This window comes from Octodon degus, unplaced genomic scaffold, assembly GCF_000260255.1.
Source record: "Octodon degus isolate 3935 unplaced genomic scaffold, OctDeg1.0 scaffold00125, whole genome shotgun sequence".
NCBI classification, from domain to species: domain Eukaryota; kingdom Metazoa; phylum Chordata; class Mammalia; order Rodentia; family Octodontidae; genus Octodon; species Octodon degus.
Genome location: NW_004524701.1, coordinates 7,084,026 through 7,097,078, shown reverse-complemented (window position 1 = coordinate 7,097,078; position 13,053 = coordinate 7,084,026). Strand labels below are relative to the sequence as shown.

At 35.3% G+C, this 13,053-nt stretch overlaps 1 protein-coding gene and 1 pseudogene across 1 annotated transcript in view; both read left to right on the top strand.

The window, feature by feature from the left end:
- Stpg2 (sperm tail PG-rich repeat containing 2) overlaps positions 1 to 13,053 on the top strand; it is an 809,484-nt gene that overhangs the window by 42,615 nt on the left and 753,816 nt on the right. The window lies entirely within an intron of this gene.
- Positions 11,486 to 11,924, top strand: LOC101568483 (annotated as a pseudogene).

Genomic DNA, 13,053 nt, shown 5'->3' with positions numbered 1-13,053 from the left:
ATTTCAGAAGCCTTTGATTCATTGCTTTCAGCTGTGTGATTTCCAATTTTTTCTGTGTTAGTGACCTCTGCACTTGTTACGAGTGGGCTTGGGTTCTGAGGTTGCATTTTGTTCCTTTTTGTCATTTTGTGTAGCACTGTTTCCTCTCCTTTGTTGTAGATCTTTGCTGTAGTTATAACCTTCACACGTACTGAAGTTCAGGTGCAGCTCTACAAAGTTTGGACTTATCCAGTTGCGTTGGCTTGGGTGTGGCTGCTGTTCTCAGCTCCTTCCCTCTGGTGCCCTTGAGGGTGAACCTGTTGTGCCCCTGTGGCGAGATGTTCTGCTCTTGGACTAGCTGGTTGGATCTATCCTCTACACTCTCTGCAGGGATTGCAGCTGCAGGATTACACCCCATGTGTGTATGTGAGGCCTGAGCTTCGTCTGGAGGGGAAAGGTGAAGTAGGGGGAAGAGGAAGCTCTCCCACACATTCACCGGACCTGGGCTAGGACTGCGTCTGGGGGTTCCCGGAGGCGACAGAAATTCATACTCGGCGGGTGGGGTGGGGGAGGTACTGCGGAGTGGTGGGGGGCGGCCCAAGGGGGTGGTAGAGGGTCCGGCCCATGCTCCACCTGGGCTGGGATTGGTCCCACTAGCGCAGTGTAGCAGGTAGCTCTCCACACACTCACTGGACCTGGTCTAGGACTGGGTCTCCAGTCTTGTAATTTCTTGTGAATTTGTCCATCTTGTGTATATCTGTTCCTTTAGTAAGACCCTGGCTGATACAGATAGCTCTTTTTGTCTTTATTTAACAAAGTTCAGGGGGACCGGGGAGATGGCTCAGTGGAATAAGTGCTTCCCTTGCAAGGGCAAGGGCCTGAGTTCAATGCCCAGTTCCAAAAAAAAAAGATTAACATTTGTTGCCAGGGAGATAGCTCAGTAGCATACGCACTTGCCTGGCAAGTTCAAGGTACTAAATTCAATCACTGGTACCACAAAACAAACACACAAACAAACAAACAAACAAAAACAAAGTTCAAGATAGTATTAATAAACTAAAAAGAAATTGCTTGTCTCTCCATTTGAGCTTTGTTGTATGCCTTTTTTCATACTGTTATTTTTATTGTAATTCATATTTTGATGCCATTTCTGATGTGTAAAATTGGTTATTTATAAAGAGTTAATTGTAAATAAACTATTGGTATTATATTTTCTGCTTCTTGATGAAGAATTTCTTTTTATCCTTATTCTTATCCTTGTCCCCTTTGGCCCTTCCCTTTATTGAATGAGATTTGTCTCTTTGTTCCTTTCTATCCATCTTTTATCATATTTTTGCCTCTTAAAGAAGAGATATATGGTACCCTTCCATGTCTGATTTATTTCACTCAATGTCATGTTTTCCAGGCATTTTTCAAAAAATGTCTTAGATTTATCTTTTTTATTGTCAAGTAGTATTCCATTATATATAGATACTGCGTTTTGTTTATCCAATCATCTGTTAATGAGTATACAAACTTTTTCTAGGATTTAGCAATTAGGAATTGTGTTGTTGTAAACATTGGTATAGAAATTTTCCCATAGTATGATGACTTTTGTTTTTGGTACTGAGAATTGAACTCCGGAGTTTGCACTAGGCAGGCAGGCATTTGTAATACTGAGCTAAATGCCCCAGCCCCAGGATAATGACTTTAGCACTTTGGGGATGATACCTGTATCAGGGGTGTAGTTGGGTTGTATTGATTTCTCATCAAAATTCTTTGAGCAATCCCCACACTGATTTCCATAGTAGTTGTACTAGTTTGCATTCCTACCAACAATACAGGAAAGTTTCTTTTTCACTACAGCCATATTAGCATTTATTATTGTTTGATTTTCTAATGATTACCATTCTTTCCAGAGTAAGATGGAATCTTAGTGTTTTAATTTGCCTTTCTTTAGTGACCAGAGATTTCAAACATGTTTTCATATATTTGTTGGATACTTGTATTTTTTTCCATGAAGTGTCTGTACATTTCTTTAGTCTATTTCTTTATTTTTTTCATTTATTAAAGAAAGTACAAAGTGGCAAAAACAGAATCAAACCCATTAGAAACAGTACAGAATTTCACTAAACCAAGTAATAGGAATTTGAGGCGGGTGGGTTACCTCAGTTGTCTAAGCACCTTTTTGAGCAAAATAAGTCAGGGGTGAGGGACTGCAGTTTAATCCCCAGCACCACATGCCACACCAGACTGCCCTTAAAGCAGCCAGAGCCAGAAAAAAAAAAAAAAGAAAAGAAAGAATCCTTCCCAAGTAGTAGGAATTCAACAATGATAGTTTTATTGCATAATGTTATCTTTAAATTAGTTATTTAGATTACCAGATATAAACATACAAAATTGGTAAAAAAATGTAAGAAATTAAAAAGGAGAAGAAAAATATTTAAGCATTAATGTCTCCTTTCAATAGATCAGCAGAAATACTGTAGTTGTTCAAGGTATCCTGTACATATACATACGTATATATTTTTCCCTTATTTCATTTGTCCTTTTCCTCATCCCACTTTTTTCTTCCCATTGAGCAAATTCTTTTCCTTTCGCAGCATCTATTGTGGTTTTCAAATTTTATTCATTCAGTTTCTTACACTGGCGAGGCAATGTAATGTTTGCACATGCATGTCTGATTTATTTCACTTACAAGTCTCTAGTTGCATGCTTTTACCTATAAAAGCCTTGAGTTTATCTTCTTATACCTGAGTAATATTCCATTCTGTAAAAATAACATTTTTACACCCATTCCTTAGTTGATGGGTGTTTAAGTTGTTTTTAAGATTTAGCTATGACAGATTGCACTGCTGTAAATATGGGTGCACAGAAATCACTGTGGTATGATGTTTTCAGTTCATCTGGAAAAATACTAAGAGGGGAATAGCTGGATTGAATGAGAACGCCAGTCCTAGTTTTTGAGGAATCTCCACAATGATTTCCATAGTGGTTGTACAAGTTTACACTTCCACAAACAGTGGAGAAGCTTTTGTTTTTCCTCACAGCCCATCCAACATTTTTTATTAAGTTGACTTCTTAATGTTAGCTGTTCTTTCTGGGGTAAGATGGAATGTCAGTGTTGTTTTAATTTACATCTCTTGAAAGATGAATAATGTTGAACATTTGTTCTTATATTTGTTTGCCATTTGTATTTCTTCATTTATGAACTGTATATTCCCCTCAGATACCCATATTTGGATTGGGTCTTTGAATTTGGGGCCTGAAATTTTAGTTCTTTACATATTCTAGACAGAATGTCCTTTGTCTGAGGGAAAGTTAGCTATAATTTTTCCCAATTCATGGATTCTCTCCTACTCTTGATGATGTTTTTTGATGTGCAGAAACTTTTCAAAAAGATGAGATCCCATTTTTTTTCTTTAAAGTATTCCTGTGCAGTTGAGATTTTGTTCATGAACTGTCCATGTTGTTAAGATTTTTACTTACTTTCTCCTCCAAAAGATTTAGTGTTTTTGTATTAATATTAAATCTTTGACCTGGTTTTACTATAATTTTGTTCATACTGATAGACATAGGTCTAATTTTAGCCTTCAACATGTGGAAAGCCAGTTTTTCCAGCACCATTTGTTGAAGAGGCTATCTTTCATCCAGTGAGTATGTTTGATTTCCTTTTCAAAGACAAAATGGTTGAGTGTATTTGTAGTTGTGTCTGTATCTTCTAATATGCTCCACTGATCCTCAGGTCTGTTTTATTGCCAGTGCCATGCTGATTTTATCACATTAGCTATGTAGTATAATTTCAAGTCAGGTATTGAGATACCTCCTGCCTTGTTGCCCAGGATTGATTTTGATATTCTAATGCTCTTCTGGTTCAAGATGAACTCTAGGAATATTTTCTCTAGGTTTGTTAGTTATACTAATGGTATTTTAATCAGGATTGCTTTGAATCTGATAACAATTTTGGGAGCATGGACAATTTCATGGTGTTGGTTCTTCTTATGCATGGGGAAGGAATATCTTTCCATTTTTTGAAATCCTCTTTGATCTCTCAGTGTATTGTAATTTTCACTGTACAGATCTTTTACTTTCTTTGTGAGATTGACTTATCAATATTTCACTTTTTGGATGTTATTATGGAAGGTGTGGTTTTTCTGATCTCTCTCGGTGTGTTTGTTGTTTGTGTGCAGAAATGCTATGAATTTCTGAGTGTTGAGTTTGTATTGTGCTGTGGTACTGAATTTGGTTATTACATCAGAAAACCTTTTGGTGGACTTTTTGGGGTCTTCTATGTAGAGTATCATGTCATCTACAAATAATGACAATTTCACCTCTTGCTTTCCAGTCATTATTCTTATTACCTTATCTTGTCTGATTTCTCTGGCTAATGTTTCCAAAACTGTGTAGAATAGGAATGGTGAGAATGGGCATCCTTGTCTTATCCCTGATTTTAAAGTGAAGGCTTTCAGTATTTATGTTGACTGTTAGTTTGTCATAGACAACTTTTATCAGGTTGAGGAAAAGACCATCTATTCTGATTTTCTGCAGTTCTTTTTTTAATTATGAATGAGGGGTCGGGGAGATGGCTCAGTGGAATAAGTGCTTCCCTGGCAAGCACAAGGGCCTGAGTTCAATCCCTGGTTCCGCCCCCCCCCAAAAAAAAATATGAATGAGTGTTGGCCTTTATCAAAAGTTTTTTCTGCATCTATTCATATGATCATGTGATTTTTGTCCTTGGCGCTGTTGCTATGGAATATTACATTTACGGATTTACGTGTATTAAACCAACCCTGCATTCCTGGTATGAATCCCACTTGGTCATGATGTATAATCTTGATTTGCTGCATTCTGTTTGTTAGTATTTTATTGAGGATTTTTGTATCTATGTTCATTATGGATATTGGCCTGTACTTCTCTTTTTGGTTGGGTCTGTCTCTGTTGTTTTGTATCAGAACAGTACTTGCCTCAAAAAAAATCCCAGGATATTATTTAATATCCATGTGTTTATGGAGCTTTTGCTGTTTCTTTTGTCAATAATATCTAGTTTCATTACACTATGGTCAGATAATCTCCGTGGGAAAATTTTGGTTCCTTTACATTTACTTAAGTGTGCCCTATGTGTTTGTAGGTGATCTATTTGTGAGAACATCCCATGTGCAGCTGAGAAGGTGTATTCTGATGTTGGGTGGAACACTCTGTAAAGGTCTACTAAGTCCATATCTTCACACATTTGGTTTAGTTCCTTTCTTTCATAATTGTGTCATTGCTCATTTGATTTTTCATGTCTGTTAAGAAATTTATATTATATAGGTGGGTGCTCCTACACTGAGTGCATATATATTTATGATTGTTATCTCTTCCCCTTGCTGTTTTATCCTAACAAGTATATAGTTACCTTTTTTAAAAAAATCTCTTTTAATCACTTTTGGTTTGAATTTAATATTGTCAGTAACCAGAATCACCATTCCTGCTTTTTCTCTGGTGTACTTTCACATAGGTATTATTTTACATCCTTTAACTTTTAGTCTATGAATTCCTTTTTGTGTCGTGTGCTTCTTGTATACAGTATATTATTGGATTTTGTTATTTGATTATCAATTCTGCCAGTCTACTTCTTTGGATTGGTGAATTGAGGTCATTAACGTTGATGGCTATAACATATGTATTGAATCATTTCTAAAATTAATTTTATTGAGAAACAAATAGCAATGAGACAGTTTCAAAACCAATTAGGACAATTTCAATAATTAATACATTGCATATTGTTGCATTTGTAGTGGTCATTCATAGTACAAGATGCAGACATGATATTCTGTCCAAACATTTTTAGTACAAATATTTCTTCTCATTAAATTAAGAGAAAGTAGCTGTATATTTCTCCTAACTATTTTGTATATACAGATACAAAATGGTTTTTCATTTGTATCCCCTTTTTTGTCTAATTTTGTAACAGATAGGTATTCCATTGCCATTAAAATATTGTAGGTGCAGGAATGCAGCAAAATAATCCAATATGGTCCAGTAGCCCATGATAGTAGTGGGTTATCTGTAGGACTGGCAATGTCAGAAGTTGTTGACTTGAGCCTTTTACAGCTCTAGAATTTATAAGGAACTGAAAAACATTAGAGCCCCAAAATTTAAAGACCTAATCTGGAAATGGGCATTTGAGATGAACTCATACTTCTCAGAGATTGAAATTATAGAAGCAAATAAATATATGAAAAAATGTCCCACATCACTAGCCATCCATGAAATGCAACTTAAAACAACATTGAGATACCATCTAACTCCAGAAAGAATGGCTATCATAAAGAAAGCAACCAACAACAAATGTTGGAGAGGCTGTGGGGAAAAAGGAACCCTTCTACACTGCTGTTGGGAATGTAGACTGGTGCAACCATTATGGAAATCAGTGTGGAGACTCCTTAAAAAACTAGGACTCGAAGTGCCATTCAAACCAGCTATCTCCCCACTGGGAATTTTCCTGGAGGAACTGAAAACATCATATCATAGTGATGTATGTGTACCTATGTTTATAGCAGCACAATTTGTGGTAGCCAAATCTTGGAAACAACCAAAATGCCTGTCACCTGAGAAATGGTTGAAAAAGATGTGGTATTTTTATACAATGGAGTATTACTCAGCTATAAAGAATTATAAACTCGAAGCCTTTATATTTAAGTAGATGCCACTTGAAGATATACTCATAAGTGAAATAAACCAGACCCACATGTGTAAATATCATATAGTCTCCCTAGTTTAAGAATGCAAAAGAAGAAATAAAAATAGAAGGGTATTACACAGTTAAAAGGAAAGTGAGAACTTAAGGATTAAACAATGAAGGGAGGGCTAGGAGAAAAGCTAGGAAACATGATGGGCAGAACCATACATTTATATGCACAAGGTGGTTAATGCTATTATCCTGAGTATCTTGAGTAGGTTTTTGACAGTAGCAGTTAATTGGCAGGATTATCACCCTGATTGACTCATTTTTGTTGTGTTATTTTCCTAGTGTAAATTCCTACTTTTTCTCTTGTTTAATTGGGTACTCTGCTTCCTGGTTTATTTTGTTACTGTTCTTTAAGTTGTTGTTTTTGTGCCTTTACAGAATATCTGTCAGTACTCTTTGCAGGGTTAATTTGGTGGTCATGAATTTCTTTAGTTGTTCTTTTCATTGAACTACCTTTTCTGTCTGTTAAACTTGATAGACAGTTTTTTTTTATTTTTTTATTTTTTCAGAACCAGGGATTGAACTCAGGCCCTTGTGCTTGCCAAGGAAGAGCTTATTTCACTGAGCCATCTTTGCAGGGTACATCAGACTGGGTTGGAAGTTGTTTGTTTGAGGACCTGAAATACTTTACTCCAAGCTCTTCTTGATTTGATTGTTTGTGTTAAGAAATCTGCTGTGATTCTGATGGGCTTTCTATTATAGGTGATCTGTTTCTTTTCTGTAATAGCTTTTAGTATTCTGTTCTGTTGCTCAGTTTCTTGGATCTTGATTATTATTTGTCTGGATGTAGATTTATTTTGATTATAGTTTCACCTATTTTTTGATGGATCTTTAATTTTAGATTCTTTAATTTGTTTTTAAGTTCTTTGTGTAGTCTAGTTATTAGTCCTCCGTCTGAGGGCTGGCAAAATTATTTTTGTCATTTTGTAGGTTATTTCTTCATTCTACTAATTGAATCTTTTTTTTTTTTTGTACAGTAGCTTTTTAGTTTGAGTTAATCCCCGTTGTTGATTCTTGCTACTATCTCTTGTATTGAGTTCTTTTTAAAAAGACCTTTTCTGTATTCTGTGTTCCTGAAGGTTTAATGCTTTTGTTTTAGTATTTGAATATTGGATCTGTTTTGATTTTAATTTGTAGTGTGTGGTAAGAGATAAAGATTTAGTTTTATTCTTCTCCAAATGAATAATCAGGTTTTCCAACATCGCTTCTTGAATAGGCTATTGTTCCTCCAACATAGGCCTTTGGATCCATCGTCAAAAATCAAACAGTTGAGTGTCTGGAGAAGTTCCTGTATCCTCAGGCTGTTCCATTGGCCCAAATATTTAAAAAATTTTTTTTTATTCTAGCACCTTGCTGTTTTTGTCAGTATTGTTTTGTAGTGTGTTTTGAAGTTTGATATTGCTATGCTATCTGTATTATTTTCTTATTTCTCAGAATTACTTTTTTCTTTTTAGGTTTCTGTTGGTTCTGCATGAATTTTAACATTTTTGTACATCTGTAAAGTAAGCTGTTGGCATTTTTATTGAGACTTCATTTAATTTTTATAACAGTTTATAATTATGGCCAGTTTGACAGTACTGGTTCTTCCCAACCAGAAACAAGAAATATCTTTTTAATTTCTGATGTCCTCTTCAGTTTTCTTTCCCACAATATTGTAGTTTTCTTTGTACAAGGCTTTAACTTTTCTTTTAGGTTAATTCCTAAGTACTTTATTTATTTTTTGAAGCAACTCCTAAGTACTTTATTTTATTTATTTTTTTTTGAAGCAACTGTGAGTGGTATTGTTTTCATAGTTTCCTTCTCATTACATTCATTATTGGTACACAAATGCTAATGGATTTTTGTGTTTATCTCTATTCTGCTACTTTGCTGATGTTGGTTATTTTAAGAGTCATTTTTGGTGGAATATTTTGAGTCTTCCACATAAAGTATCATGTAATCTGCAAATAGTAATAATTTGAATTCTTCTATTCCTTTATGTACCCTTTTTATTTGTTCCTATTGCCTAATTTCTCTGGCTATTTCAAGTACTATGTTGAATACCACAAGTTACAGTGGAATCTATGTCTTGTTCCTGATTTTAGGAATGCTTTTTAGTTTTTCCCTATTTAGTATGAGGCTGGCTGTTGGTTTGTCATAAATAGCCTTTATGATATTCAGGTATGGTTCTTCTATGGTTGTTTTCTTCAGGGTTTTCATCATGAAGGGATATTTGATTTTATTGAAAGATTTTTCTACATATAATGATAATCATATGTATTTTGACCTTGCCCCTGTTTGTGTGATATATTACATTTATGGTTTTACATATCTTGAACCATCCTTGCATCTCATGGCTGAAACCTACTTGATCATGGTTTATCAGCCTTTTGATAGTATGCTGCATTCTTTTTGGTAATATTTTACTAAGGGTTTTTGTATCCATATTCATGAAAGAGATTGGCGTTAGTTCTCTTTTTTACTTGGGTCCTTATCTGGTTTTGGGATCATGTTTCCATAGGTGAATTTGGGAGTACTCCATCCCTTTGAATTTCTTTGAAGAGGTTGAGAAGCATTAGAAATATAAAATTCTTAAAGATTTTGTAGAATTAAATTGCAAAGTCATCAGGCTCTGGGCTTTTAAAAAGTTGGTAGATTCTCTTACTGAGTCAATTTCCTTACTTGTAATTGGGTTAAGTGTGTTTGTGTCTTCTTGGTTTAGTTTTGGTAGTTTGCATGTGTCTAGACATCCATTCATTTATTCAATATTTACTATTTGTTGGAATATAATTTTTCAAAGTGGTTAGTGATTATCTTCTGGATTTTGACAGTGTCTGTTGTATTTTACCTTTTCCATTTCCAATTGCATTTATGTGAATCTTTTCTTTCTCTTAGTGAATCTTTCTAAGGGCTTATCTATTTTATTCTTTTGAAGAACCAGATCTTTGCTTCATTGATTTGTTTTACAGATTTTTTAGTCTCATTTACATAGCATTTATATTTGAATTAATTTCCACTCATGTTTATAATTTCCATTCATAGTTTTAGTTGTGAGCTGGCTTATTGTTGTTTTTAAAATACATTCAGATTTCTCATAAATGTATATATTTGACCTTGCTCTATTTTCTTACCCTGATCATTGACTGCAATGTATTTTTCTCTTAGAATTACTTTCAGAGCATCCCGAAGTTTTCATTGAGTTGTACAGTTATTGTCCTTAACTTCCAGATATTTAAAATTTCTTTGATTTCTTTTGTGACCTCTTTGTTGTTTAGGAGTATGTTGTTAATTTTCCAGGAGCTTTTGCTTTTTCTGAATTTTGTTCTCTCTTTGATTTCTATTTTCTTTGCACAGTGGTTAGATAGTATTCACAGGGTAATTTCAATTCTTTTATGTTTACTTAAATAGGCTTTGCAAACTACTATTTGATCTATTTTGGAAGAAGTAGCATAGGCTCCTGAAAAGGACATATATTCTATTGTAGAGGGGTGGAATACTCTGCGTTTATATATCTATTAAGTTCATATATTCAAGGGTGTGTTTCAGCTCTGAAATTTCTTTGTTGGCCTTTTGTTTAGTTTATCTATCTTTTAGCATAAATGGGGTGTTAAAGTTGCTTAGATTTTTAAATTTCAGCAGTCTTTGTTTTATGAACGTAGAAGCTCTAGTATTTGGTGTATATTTTTATCAGTGTTACCTCTTTACGTTCAATTGTCTCTTTAAGAGTACATAGTGACCTTTGTATCTTCTAATCCATTTCAACTTAAAGTTTATTATAATATTAGAATTGCTACCTTTGCTTGTTTTCTGGGTCCTAATACATTAAATGTTATTTTTCATCCCTTAATTTTATGTTTATGAATACCTTTTGGATTAGAGGACTGACTTACTTTCTTTCTTTCTTTCTTTCTTTCTTTCTTTCTTTCTTTCTTTCTTTCTTTCTTTCTTTCTTGTATTTATTGCAGGGTCTACAGGGTCTGTCCACAGGGTCTCACTACACAGATCAGACTTGTAGTAATCCTCCTGTTTTCTGCTTCCCAAGTGCTGGGATTACGGGCCTGCGCCACATTGCTCCCCATCTCTGTGCACCCCAGGGGTGGGGCCAGCATGGCAGGCTAGGGATGGATCTTTGGCCGCTGTGTTCTGCTAAGCAGATGCTTTAGTCCACTGAGCTATTTGACCGGTCCCAGGATGGGTTTCTTAAATTCAACAGACTGTTGGGTTCTGCTTGATCCAATCTGCCAGTCTGCATCTTTTTATTGGAGAGTTGAGTTTGTTAACATCGATAGATATTACTGAGATGTGTTGGTTATTTACTATCATTATTTTCTTTATCTGTTGGTTTATCATTTACTTTCTCTGATGTTTATTTTTTTATCCACTAACCTCAGTAGTTTGTGTGTTTAGTTATGTGCATTTCTTTGTCAAGAAATGTTCGTACTGTCAAGAGTATTCTTGTGTATTTCTGTAGAGTTGGTTTAACACTCATATATCTTCTATTCTGAAGGGTATCTTTGTTGGATAAATTAATCTCAATTAGAAATTATTTGCTCTTAGGTCTTGAAATACTTCATTCCAAACAACAAAAAAAATCCAAAGTTCCTAAACAATACGATAGGAGGGTAACAATGGCTAATGTATTGCATATTGTTTTTTCAGTTAAAAAATAAAAAATAGTTAACAAACATTAGAAATGATGCAGAATTTCATTAATCAAAATGATAGAAATTCAGAGTGTGGCCAGGTGGCTCCAGACAGAGCACGGCTCTCCTTACCAGTGTAATACGCTGCCAGCCAGTCTCTTGTCTTCTGCTCACCATGGCTTCTTCTGATATTCAGGTGAAGGAACTAGAGAAACATGCTTCAGGCCAGGCTTTTGAGCTTATTCTCAGCCTATGGTCAAAAGAATCTGTCCTAGACTTCCCCCTTTCCCCTCTAAAGAAGAAGGGTCTTTCCCTGGAAGAAATACAGAAGAAATTAGAAGCTGCAGAAGAAAGACAGAAATCCCATGAAGCTGAAGTCTTGAAGCAGCTTGCTGAGAAACAAGAGCATGAGAAAGAAGTACTTCAAAAAGCAACAGAAGAGAATGAAAACTTCAGTAAAATGGAGGAAGGCAAACTGATCTACAAGATGGAAGCTAACAAAGAGAACCGAGAGGCAAAATTGGCTGCCAAACTGGAGCATTTGTGAGAGAAGGACAAGCACACCAAAGAAGTCTGGAAGAAAAAAGCATCCAAAGATCCTGCTGGTGACACTGAAGCTGACTAATTTGTGCTGAGAACTGACTTTCTCCCCCTTTCTTTCCTAAATATCCGGACTGGATATTAAGATTGGTTAGTACCAATCTTAAAATGGTACTAGCCAGTGTCATTTTATTTTTTCCCTCCTGACGAATATTCTAGAAGCTGATGTAGGACTGTATAGGTAAATCCAAATTGTAAGATGTTGTTTTAGGGGCTAAAGGGGAGAAACTGAAAGAGTTTTACTCTCTTTCTGAAGTGTTGGTCTTTCTGATGTAGCTATTTTTCTTGGTGCATCTTTTCTACTTCAGTATACTTGGTGTACTCAGTTAATGGCTAGTACTGTATTGGCTCTGTGAAAACATGTTTGTGAAAAAGTATGTAGTGGCTTCTTTCAACTGGTTAGATCCTGAATGTCTGTTCATTTTTCAATCCCAATTGTGTCCCAACCTTACCAGATGCTACTGTACTTGAATGATTAATAAAACTGCACAGTGCTATTGGTGGCAGTGACTTCTTTTTATACAGGTAGTAAATTGGCAAGTTATAGAGACCTAGCTTATATTTGTTTCAGATGGAGCCTTTGGACTGGTAGAAATACTCAGCATGTACATTATTGCAAATTCTCTGTCCTGGGTTTCTTGTTGCAGAGTGGTTTGCATTGTCTTCTTCCGCAATCAACACTTTGTGCTGATGCATTGGCCCAGATCAGCTGTTACTATATTCTTTCAGATGTTTATTTGCAAACAGTGTTTTGTTTCTCTGTCCCTTTTGAAAGAGCTGATTAAAGGCAGATGTGATTTTTCTAGAGAATAATTTAGAGGAAATCTTAAGATCTTACGATGTTTGTTGGTTTGTGTGCTTTATTTTCATTTTTGAGATAGAGTCTCAAGCTCTGCAGTTCAAGCTGGCCTTGAGTTCACTTTGTAGCCCAGGCTGGTCTCAACTATTCTGCTTCAACATCCCGAGTGCTGGGATTACAGGCATGAGCTACCATGCTTAGCTTCAGTGTTTAAAATTATAGTGATACAGCTATAATATTCAGTAACTGAACTTACGAAAAATGGGGTACACCGATGAATGTCCATTCTGTATCTGTGTATTCAAAGTGGTTGGGGTAGATATATAGTTGCATTGTCTTAATGA